Here is a 12,294-nt window from a genome sequence, read left to right on the forward strand (position 1 = left end):
AGTTTTTCAAAATAGTTTCAATTTCTTCCATATTACAGTTATTTCATTTTACATATGGATAATAAAAGCAAACTCAATCGATAAACTTTTTTTTAAAACATCTATTATGTATCCTGTACTGAGGATACAAAAATACAAATAATACTGTCATTGCCCTCCAAGATCAGAGTAAACAGTACGTATTCAGAAAAGTACATTATAATATAAGGAGAGGAAAGGGTCCTGTGATTTTGTTTGTTTAGGAAATTTTTCCAGAGAGGAAATTCACTCTCCTATTGAGAAAACATTTTCTGAAACTTAAGATTTTTAGAGAACTGCTTAGAGCCTTGAAAAGTTAAGAATGACTTATCTGACATCATGTAACTGGTACGTGCCAGTGTGGGATATTAACCCACTTCTTCCTGGCGCAGAGATATTGACTTTCTACGTACTAATGCAGACTTACTTGTGGGTATGTTTGTATACATACACATATGCACATATACGTGTATACATATAAATACATACAGTGTGTCCAATTTGGTTGATCAGACCAATATGAGCTCAGAATGCTTTGCCACAGGTTAGACACAAATAGTCCATGTGAACACATTTTACTCTAAATTTACAAATTTCATGTTTCCTTTGAGCTAATTCAATTCTACTTTGCTTATGGAATGTAGCATCCTCTCTGATGAGGGCATGCCATGCTGGGTGGTCCTGTGCCACTGTTTTCCGTGCTGTGCAATCAATTTTAAAGTTCTTTTTTTTTTAGTTTTTTTGCAAGGCAATGGGGTTAAGTGGCTTGCCCAAGGCCACGCAGCTAGGTAATTATTAAGTGTCTGAGGCCGGATTTAAACTCAGGTACTCCTGACTCCAAGGCCAGTGCTCTATCCATTGCACCACCTAGCAGCCCCAATTTTAAAGTTCTTAAGAAAAACCTTCAGGGTGTCTCTATTGCCTCTTCTGACCTCTTATGAGCATTTGTTTTGTATGAGTTCTGATAGTCTTTTTTGGCAAGTCTATGTTTGGCATTCTAACAACATAGCCAGTCCACTGTAGTATGTTTGAATGCTTGGCAGTTTAGTTCAAGAAAGGATCTCAGTGTTTGGTATCATACTGTGCCAGGTGATATTCAAAATTTTTCTTAGACAATTTAAATGGAAGTGATTCAGTTTCTTGACATGCTGAAGAGTGCTGGTAGACTGTCCAGGTTACACAGGCAAACAGCTCTGAGATTAGCACAATGGCTCTGTAGACCTCCAGTTTGGTAGTCAGTCTAATATCTCTTTTCTCCCAGAGCCTCACAAATACTGAACTAACTTTGGCAATGTCTGTGTCATTATCGTTGTCAATGTGTACTTCCTTGGAAAGTACACTGCCAAGGTAAGTGAACTTAGCCACAGTATTCAAAACTTCTTTATTAGCTGTAATTGCTGGTTCCACATCTGGATGACATGGGGCTGGGTGATGGAACACCTGTTTGTTGCTGTTATTTGTTAGATTAAAATTAGCACAAACAGCAGAGAATTGATTCATACTTTGTTGCCTCTCAGCTTCAGAGGCTGCATTGAGTGCACAATCATCTGAAAACAGAAGATCATGCCTCAACATACACTTTGGTTATTGGTTTATCAAGTTGATGAATTTACCAACAGTTTGGAAGCTGGCCTTGAGGCCGTGTTCATCCTTAGTGAAGGTATTTTACAACCTGGCTGAAAACATCATGTAAAAAAAAGCTTTCATTCCATTGGTGACCGAGAAATCATGAGAGCAATGAGTATTATCCATCATCCATTAATTGTAGCTGGGGATCAGGAAAGGATTCTTAATGAAAACATTATTAGCATAGTTGGGAAGGGAGCTTTCAGTGCAAAGTCACAGAGATGGGAGATGGAATATCAAGAGTAATAGAGAGAAGATCAGTTTGTTTAGATCACAGGGTTCATGAAATGAAGCAATGTACAATAAGCCTGAATGAAATACTTTATGGGGGGCAGCTAGGTGCACAGTGGATAGAGCACCAGTCCTGGAATCAGAAGGAGCTGAGTTCAGATCTGCCCTCAGACACTTAATAATTGCCTGTGTGACCTTGGGCAAGTTGCTCTTAACCCCAATGCCTTAAATAAATAAAATCTAAAAGAAAGAAAGAAAGAAAGAAAGAAAGAAAGAAAGAAAGAAAGAAAGAAAGAAAGAAAGAAAGAAAGAAAGAAGTTATAGTACGATTGTAAAGGGTTTTAAAATTCCTCAAAGAGAATTTTATATTTGCTCATAGAGCCACTAGAGATACACAGATAGAGGGATAATATGATCAGGTCTAGGCTTCAGGAACATCCACTTGGCATTTGTGGGAAGGATGTATCAGAGACAAGAATGACTGGAAGCAGAAAAGGCAATTAAGAAGCCACTACTATACTCTAGGTGAGAGGTGATTGAAGGTCTGAACTTGGGTGGTGTCCATGTTAGGGGAGAAGAAAGAGGGTAAATGTGAGAGATATTATAGAAGCAGAAATGACAAGGATTTTGCCACTGCTCAGGCAGTGGGATTAAGAAAAAGTGAGGGGGCGGCTAGGTGGCGCAGTGGATAAAGCACCGGCCCTGGAGTCAGGAGTACCTGGGTTCAAATCCGATCTCAGACACTTAATAATTACCTAGCTGTGTGGCCTTGGGCAAGCCACTTAACCCCATTTGCCTTGCAAAAACCTAAAAAAAAAGTGAGGATGTGAAACTATGAGGCACTAAGAATGGAAGTATGCTCCACAGAAAAGCAGAAGTTCAGAACATAATGCCTTACATGTTATGACTGTTTAATGATTGTTAATTTAATTGAACTTCTTTGAAATCTCTGTTATATGCTTGTCACATATAATCTTAATTTATAGCATTATCTATTATTCCTCACAATTTAAAGCTAGAAGTGTGTAAAATGGCTTACTTACATAGAAAGAAAATTAAGAAAATAAGCATTAATCTAGAAAAGAATGGAATTAAAATGATCATAGTTATTATTAAACATTAAGTTTCCATGGCTTTGTCTATTCAGGGTATGGAGGCAATACTATGCTCTTCAAGGCTGCATGTCTATCATCAGAGGACCAGTCTAAATAAGTGGGGAAAATGATCATCAACATAAATTTAGCCAAATAGGTATGATCTTCATCAATGAAGGGATCAAATCCTTGATCTTTTCAAAGTTTGAAAAGAAAGTTTATTATAAAAATGATCTACTCCATCTCTAAGAATTTTCACATTCTTTTCTGTTTCATTCTTATAGACTTAACAATTGAATATTGAATTATGGGCCTTTAATATTTTACTCAAGTGCTATCTGTACTTTTCTCCCATATATTCCCTAGTTTTTTATGAAATGGGAGGGAGAGATGGAGAGAGATGGAGAAAGATTGAGAGAGAGAGAGAGAGAGAGAGAGAGAGAGAGAGAGAGAGAGAGAAAATGAGAATTAGAATGCTATATGAAAGAATGCTATATAATGAGAATAATATATCACAGATCCTTAAGCTGGAAGATAACTACTTAGCTATACTACTTATAGAAATTTCCTTTCCTGATCTATCTATTGCAAGGAAACAATGTCCCACTGCAGGATGTATCCATTAGATCCCCACCTGATTCCCTGGAACAGATTCTTAAGCAGCAATGCTTAAGAAAAACACTGCTATGTTAATGGAGAAGAAAAAGCCATAGCTACCCCTAGACCTACCCCAGATCAGTTCCCATGTGTCCCATGGTCCCCTGGTACTTTTAATTCTTCATCTACAGTAATCTTTCCTCTGTGATGTGCTCTAACAGCCAACAGTACTGTGAATAATGGTCTCACAAGAATGACATCAAAGAATTAATGGGGGGTGCAGAGCCAAGATGGCAGCATGAGGGCAGGAATTTCCAGAAACTCATCTCCAAAACTCCCAAAGCTGTCAAATTATGACTCTAACCAAAATTTAGAGGGGGGCATAACGCACAGAAAGCCTTCATGATACAATTTCTCAGTTCAAGACAGTTTAGAGGATCCACAGGAAAGGTCTGTTTCACTGGAGTGGGGAGGCCCATGGCAAAGGGGCAGTTTCCAGACCTCCTGGTCCAGGGATCAGCAGGATGGCTTGAAGGGGAGGTGAGAGAACTCTGCAGCACCAGAATGAGCACTGAGACTCAGAGCAGCCCTGTGGTGGGAACCTGTAAAGCTACTCAGATGGTAAGGGGATGGGGAGAGACTGCAGAACTCTCTCTGCTATCCCTAGAGTAGGACTCTGCTGCTTTGCTGATACTCAGATCTGGGTTGCAGTCTGGGCCCCCACACTACCATAGCAGACCAGGGACCCTCCTCACAACTCCAGGGCAGAAGGGAGTCCCTGTGGTAGCCATAGACCAGAGCACAGGCAAGAGAGCAGTCAGAGCCTCTCATAAGACCTTGGAGAAATTAAAATCCTTGTGGGTTGTCCCAAAAAATTCCCCAAAGCCTTGGAAGTGTGGTAAATCAGTCATAGACTGTGGAAATAAGCAAACAACAGAAAAAGAAGAATCTGATCATAGGAAATTACTTTGCTCCAATGGAGGATCAAAATACACACTCGGATGACAAAGTCAAAGCTTCTGTATCCAAAGCCTCCAAAAGAAAAAGAAAATGGGCTCAGGCAATAGAACTCAAAAAAAAGACTTTGAAAAACAAGTAAGGGAGGTAGAGGAAAAATTGGGAAGAGAAATGAGAATGATGCAGATAAATTATGAAAACCAAGTCAGCAGCTTGGTGAAAGAAATACAAAAAACACTGAAAAAAATAACATGTTAAAAACCAGTTAAGGTCAAATGGAAAAAAAAACAACCCAAAAGACAAATGAGGAGAAGAGTGTCTTTAAAAAGCAGAATTGGCCAGCTGGATAAAGAGATTTAAAAAATCTCTCTGAAGAAAATAACTCCTTCAAATGTAGAATGAAGCTAAAGAAAGCTAATGACTTTGCGAGAAATCAAGAAACAATAAAGCAATGCCAAAAGAATGAAAAATTAGAAGAAAATGTGAAATATCTCATTGAAAAAACAACTGACCTAGAAAACATGTCCAGAAGAGATAATTTAAAAATTATTGGTCTAATTGAAAGCCATGTGCAGGAACAGAGCCTAGGCTTCATTTTTCAAGAAATAATGCAACAAAATTGACCTGAGGTCTTAGAAGCAGAGGGTAAAATAGAAATTGAGGGAATCCACCAATCACTTCCTGAAAGAGATCCCAAATGAAAAACTCCCAGGAATATTATGGTCAAATTTCAAAACCTCTAAGTCAAAGAGAAAATAATACAAGCTGCCAGAAACAATCAATTCAACTACCATGGTTCTACAGTTTGGATTACACAGGATTTTTCAGCATCTACATTGAGGACTCATAGGCTTGGAATATGATATTCCAGAAGGCAAAAAGCTTGGTTTACAACTGAGAATCAATAACCCAGCAAACTGAAAACCCTCTTTCAGGGGAAAACATGAATTTTCAATGAAACAGGGGACTTTCAAACTTAACTGTTGAAAAGACCAGAGCTGAACAGAAAGTTTTATCTCCAAATTACAGGACTCAGATGAAGTAGAGAGGATGGATGAGAAGGACTAATTATGAGGAACTTAATGATTTAAACTGTGTGTATTCCTTCATGGGAAGAAATTACTAATAACTCATATGAACCTTCTTATTTATAAGAGCAATTAGAAAGAGCATATATAAGGCACAGGAGGGAATTGAATATAATGGTATACAAGATGGAGTCAATGGGTGATAAAGGAAAGTACTGGGAGAAAGGGAAAGGAAAAGTAGAATGGGCTAAGATATTTCACATAAAAGAGTCAAGTAAAAGCTTTTTCAACAGAGTGGAAGGGGAGAAGGCGAGGGGGGATGAGTGAACCTTCATTTCCATTAGAAATGTCTTAGTGAAGAAATAGTATACACACTTAGTAGGGTATAGGAATTTATCTTACCCTAGAGAAAAATGAGAGGAAAGGGATGGGGGAAGGGGGACACTGTAGGGGATGGGGGGGGGGGAATAGGTGATAGAAAAGAGGGAAGATCGTAGGAGAGAGTGGTCAGATACAGCATACTTCTGAGCAGGGACAGGGTGAAAGGAGAGAGAGAATAGAATAAATGAGAGTTGGGAGAAATAGAATGGAGGGGAATACAGTTAGTAATAGCAACTGTGGGAAAAGATAGTGAAGCAACTTCTCTGGTGGACTTATGATAAAGAAGGCAACACACCCCAAAGACAGAGCTGATGGAATTTGAACAAAGACTGACAGTGCACTTTTTTTTCCCTTTCACTTCACTTATTGAGGTTTCTTTAACTTTTTGGGGGGAGGGGTTATGTTTATTTAAACAACAAGATTATTGTAATAATATAAAATGAATAAAGCATAAAAAAGAATTAACTCCTTTCTTTCCTTTCTCTGCTCCCTTTCTCTGTCCCTACCTGCTCATTTGGGTTCCTGGCCTGTGCTTCATGACCCCCACATCCCTGGATTTTGTTTGAGACAGCTAATAGTAGAATGGATAGAACATTTGAGTTGAAGCCAGAAAACTGAGTTCAAATTCAGCTTCAGGTTCTTACTGGTTATGGGATCCTAGACAAGTCACCATCTCTTCTGTTTGTCTCAGTTTCCTCATCTGCAAAATGGGGATGACAAAAGCATCTACCTTACAGTGTAATTGGAAGGATCAAATGAAATAAAATTTGCAAAAAGTACTCAGTCCAGTCCCTGATACATAGTAGGTATATAAATATAAAATATATAAATATTATAAATATAATATATAATTATGTATTATATATATACATATAAAATATATAAACCTTTTTCCTTTGTGTAGATGGTGGGAAAGATATTTCAATAACCAATTGAGGACAAAAGATTTATTGAGCAACATATAAAAAATCCACTTGTTAAAGAGGACAAGAAGACACATCTTAAACAAATCACAAAAGAAAAGTAATTATTCAGAAATAATAATAGTGATTCAAGAAGAGTAAAGGTATGTCTCTCAAATCAGCATATGAGTAGATTAAATGAATAAACATCACAGATAGCAAGGAGCTCTCATTCCTGTTACAAGACAGAGAGCAGGATAGCTCTCACTCATTGTAAATTGAACTTTCCTAAATTGGCAAATGCATACAGCAAGGTAGGTTTCCAATGACCCAAGGGCCAATGAAATGTTTCACTACCCTATACCTATTAAATATGTACGCTTTAGGCTCCTTTCAGAAAGAATGAAGTTTCTCAGGACATACACGTGGTTATCTTTTAAGCAGGAGTGAGATTCATGGGAACAAGAATAACTACACGTTATTAGCTTGTAATTATACTATTAAGACAGGGAACACTGGAAGGGGGTGGCAGGTAAATCAAATCTTTCAAAATTGATGACAGTGGCTATAAGAGCACAAAAGTTTTGGGACTGTTAAATGGAATATTGTATCATTCTAATAAAGTAAACAAAGTTGTATATATATTATATATATATATATATATATATATATATATATATATATATATATATATATATGTATGCACTATCCCACCTCCCGTCAGGAACAGTAATGCTCATTGAGTGTATTTTGATCTGTATTATGATGTAAATATATTCATCAAAGTTATCAGGTTGCTGTTTATTTCCCCATTCTCAAAAACAAAGACTAAGATGACCATTTCCCATAAACAGGGTCAAATAAATGAACTGACATGACTATAAAATATTATATTAATGTATGGGAAAAATAAGATCCCTTATTGGTTCTGGGATTCATTTTTTAATGTGTGTGTGTGTGTGTGTGTGTGTGTGTGTGTGTGTGTATGCATTTGCTACTGCAGACTCCCAACATATGTGCAAAGCTCTGAAAATGAGTGTCTCTGTGTTATCAGTACAATGATAACCAATGGTATTAACAATGGGCCTGACTTCTGAATCATCAATGAAAGAGTACATTCTGTTCAGTACCAGCTTTGAGTCCCTTCTATTCACTGCTTTGAATTGCATCCCTCCACCCACTCCAGGAAAGATGTATACTTCACTTCTGACTACTTCTATCTGCTTATTGCACAGTTTTTTTTCTAATATCCAAACAGAAAGGCAACAGCCATTGTGACCAGAATGTAGTATAAAGACAAAAATTCTTAACCATGTGCTGTTTTAAGATGTTACTACCAGGAATATATAGTTAAAAGTAACAGTCCCAAATGAATTATATTTCTTAAGATTTTGCTACAGTATAGTTAGTGAACCATCTTTACTCTTGTCTTTTGGATTCCATGATTTATTTCAAATCTCTTAGAGTTGTGACACTAATTAGTCATTTAGGTGGACACCACTAATGACCATTCCATAGTAACAGGATGGAAGGAAGGGTTTTTGCTAGTCCCACATTCCAGACTTCCATCCAATCATATAATTTTCCATCATCTATAATTCTTTATACTTTGTAAATAATCATATTGCATTTTGCTTCCTCTTCTTTGTTCTCTTGTATTTCCCCAAACTAGAGTAAACCTGATCTTATGGTCTCTTGGCAGACTGAAGAACTAAGAGAAATATTTTATGGTAGTCTTACCAATAAATTGAACATACCAAGGTCTTTTCCTGTTCTCTGTAGGTGTTAGTGCTTTCTCCTTCAAAGTTTCTTGACATCTGGTTCATATGTATTTGGTAAATACTTATATACAACTGTACAACTATATGCTATATATTTATGTACACATAGGAGGCAACTAGTAGAGTAGTTAGAGATAAAGCCTGGAAACTCACATAATTTATATTTCATTGAAAATCTATGAACTACCAAAATGAGACTCAGGAAAAAGGGATTTTTGTCAAGAAATAATTCAGCAAAATTGCCCTGATATCCTAGAAGCAGAGGGTAAAATAGAAATTGAGGGAATCCACCTCCTGAACAAGGTCCCCCCCAAAAATTGCCAGGAATAATATAGCCAAATTCCAAGTCAAATAGAAAATATTATAAACAATCAGAAAGAAATAATTCAAATATCTTGGAGTTACAGTCAGGATAATGCAAGATTTAGCAGCTTCAACATTAAGGGATCATAGGGCATGGAATATGATATTCCAGAAGGCAAATGAACTTAGATTATAATTGAGAATCAACTATCCAGCAAAACTGAACATCCCTTTTCAGGGAAAAAGAGAGACTTTCAATGAAACAGGAGACTTTCAAACTTTCTTGTTGAAATGACAAGAGTTTAACAGAAAGTTTGATCTTTAAATATGGGATTAAGGTGAAGCATAGAGAAGGTAGATGCAAAGGACACATTTTGAAGAATTTTATGATGCTGTATTCCTGCTTGTATTCCTGCATGATGATACTGATAACTCATTTGAACCTTCTCATTTATGAGGGCAATTAGAAGGAGCATATATAGACAAGGCACAGGAGGGAACTGAATATGAAGGTATAATAGATTATGTAGATGGAGTTCATAGATGAGAAAGGATTGTATTGGGAAAGGGGAAAGGAGAGGTAGAATGGGGTTAGGTTATGTCACATAAAAGAGGCAAGAAAAAGCTTCTGTATTGGAGTGGAAGGTGGAGGGGGTAAGAGGGGATGAGTGAGCTTTCATTCTTATTGGAAGTTACTCAGATAGGAAATAACATACATTCTCAGTTGGGTATAGAAATCTATCATACCCTAGAAGAAAATTAGGAGAGGAAAGGGATGGGAGAAAAGGAACAGGAGGAGGGGAGGGATGCTGTAAGTAATAGAAGAGAGGGAAGATTCTGGGAGAGAGCAGTCAGATATAACACACTTGAGACGAGGAACAGGGAGAAAGAGAGAGAGAGAGAGAGAGAATAGAATAAATGGGGGTGGGGAGGGAATAGGATGGAGCGAAATACAGTTAGCCATGGGAATGGGAGAAATATTGAAGCAATTTCTCTGATGGACTTATAATAAAGAATGCTATCCATGGGGAAGCTAGGTGGTGCAGTGGATAAAGCACTGGCCCTGGAGTCAGGAGTACCTGAGTTCAAATCCAGTCTCAGACACTTAATAATTACCTAGCTGTGTGGCCTTGGGCAAGTCGCTTAAACCCATTGCCTTGCAAAATCTAAAAAAAAAAAAAAAAAAAAGAATGCTATCCATTCCAAAGACAGAGCTGATGGTATCTGAATACTGACTGAAGCACACTTTTTTTCTATTACTTTATTTTTCTTGAGGTTTCTCTTTCTTTGTGGGGGGGGGGGCAGGTTGGGTTATATTTACTTTTACATCAAGACTATTTGGTAATGTGAAAAAATAAATAAAAGTAAAGTTTGCTTTTGAAAAAAGCAGGGATATATAAAATACTTTTAAGAAAGATTTCTATGAAAAAATAGGCCTAGGCCATGAAGTTTAAAGCTAGAAGGAATCAAGACTTCCAAGGCAGAGCCAAGATGATTCCATGAAGCTAACGTGCTCCTGGAGCTTTTCCCTATCAAAGATAAATGAAGCCTCTATTCTGCCATGCAAACTACAGATCCCTCAAAGTAAAAAAAGAAGATTCAAATAAGTTTTCAACAGCAGAACTCATGGAGGATCTTCAGTGAAGGTCTGTCTCTTAGGGGGAAAACAGGAAGTAAAGCCCAGGTGGCAGGAGAGTGGGAAACCCCTTAATCATAATGCAATCCAGGTCCTGACAGCTTGACAATAGTAGAAGTCCCAGCATCTAGATAACAAACCAGCCAGAGGGTCCCAACCCTAAACAAAGTCTAGAAACCTTGGAAACACCAGGACTAGGTCCTGGATCAGGAACAAACCACTGCTAATTCAGAACCAGGACATAAAATTAGAAAGAAACCTCTGCAAAGGCAAGGCCTGGATTGCATAGGCAAGATCTTGGCCAATGACAAGCCAGGGATCAAAAACCCAGTCTAAGCAAAAAAAAAAAAAAAAAAGCTTGGATCTATACTACCTATACTCCAGGAGCAGTTAAAACAACAAAGATGAGCAAAAAAAAAAAAAAACTAACTAAAAGAGCGCTAACTATAGAATACTACTTTACAGACAAAGATGATAACACTGCCATATCTGAAGAAGAAACTAGTGAAAAATCACTCATTGGAGATATATCAAAATAATCTATAAACTGGACTCAAACACAAAAGTTCATCAAAAAGCTTAAAAAAAGAATTTAAAAAGCAAAGAAGAGAGGAAGAAAACAATGGAATAAAAGAAATGAGAGTCATGCAGGAAAATTAGGAAAAATTGATCAAAGAAGACAATACCTTTAAAAAGGAAACAGAAAAGGTAACTGAAGAAAATAAATCCCTAAAAATTAGAATTGAACAAACAGAACCTAATGAAACTATGAGACTACAAAATTTCACCAAAGAAAACAAAAAGGCTGAAAAATTGAAGAAAATGTATAGTACCTATTAGGGAAAACAAATGACCTGGGAAATAGATCCAAGAGAGACAATCTAGCAATCATAGGACTACTAGAAAGCCTAGATTAAAAAAAGAACCCTGAAAACATCATGCAGTAAATTATAAGGAAAAACTGTCCAAATCTGCTAGAACAAGAAAATATTAAAACCATTGAAAGAATCCACAGAATCCTCCAGAGACCCCAAGATAAAAAACTTCAAGGGCTGTTTAGACCAAATTCCAGAATTCTCAAATAAAGGAGAGAATATTGCAAGCAGGAAAAGAAAACAATTCAAATATAATGGAAACACAATGCAACTCACACAGTAACTATTATCCTCAACAATGAAGGATGGGATGAGGAAGAATAAGAGAAAAAGAAAGAGAAAAATATAAATGGAGAAAGGGAGCATGGAGGGAAATATAGAGTTAGTCATCTTAACTGTAAATGTGAATGGGATAAACTGTCCCATATAACGGAAAAGGATAGCAGAATGGATTAAATACCAGAATCCTACAATATTTTCTTTACAAGAAACACATTTGAAGCAGAGAGATATACACAGTAAAGGTAAAAGGTTGGAGCAAGATATTTCATAGCTAAGCTAAAGCAAAAAAATTAGGGGTAACCATCCTGATCTCAGATAAAGTAAAAACAAAAGTTGATCACATTAAAAGGGATAATGAAGGAAACTACATCTTCTTAAAAGTCACCATTGGTAATGAAGCTATGTCATTATTAAACTCCTATGCACCTAGTGCTATAGTGTCCAAATTCCTAGAGAAAAAGCTGAGAGAATTATAAAGAGAAATAGACAGCAAAGCTTTAATAATGGAAAACTTCAATCTCCCTCTCTCACAACTAGATAAATATAACCACAAAAGAAACAAGAAGGAAGTTACAAAATGAAT

This window comes from Macrotis lagotis, chromosome X, assembly GCF_037893015.1.
Source record: "Macrotis lagotis isolate mMagLag1 chromosome X, bilby.v1.9.chrom.fasta, whole genome shotgun sequence".
NCBI classification, from domain to species: domain Eukaryota; kingdom Metazoa; phylum Chordata; class Mammalia; order Peramelemorphia; family Peramelidae; genus Macrotis; species Macrotis lagotis.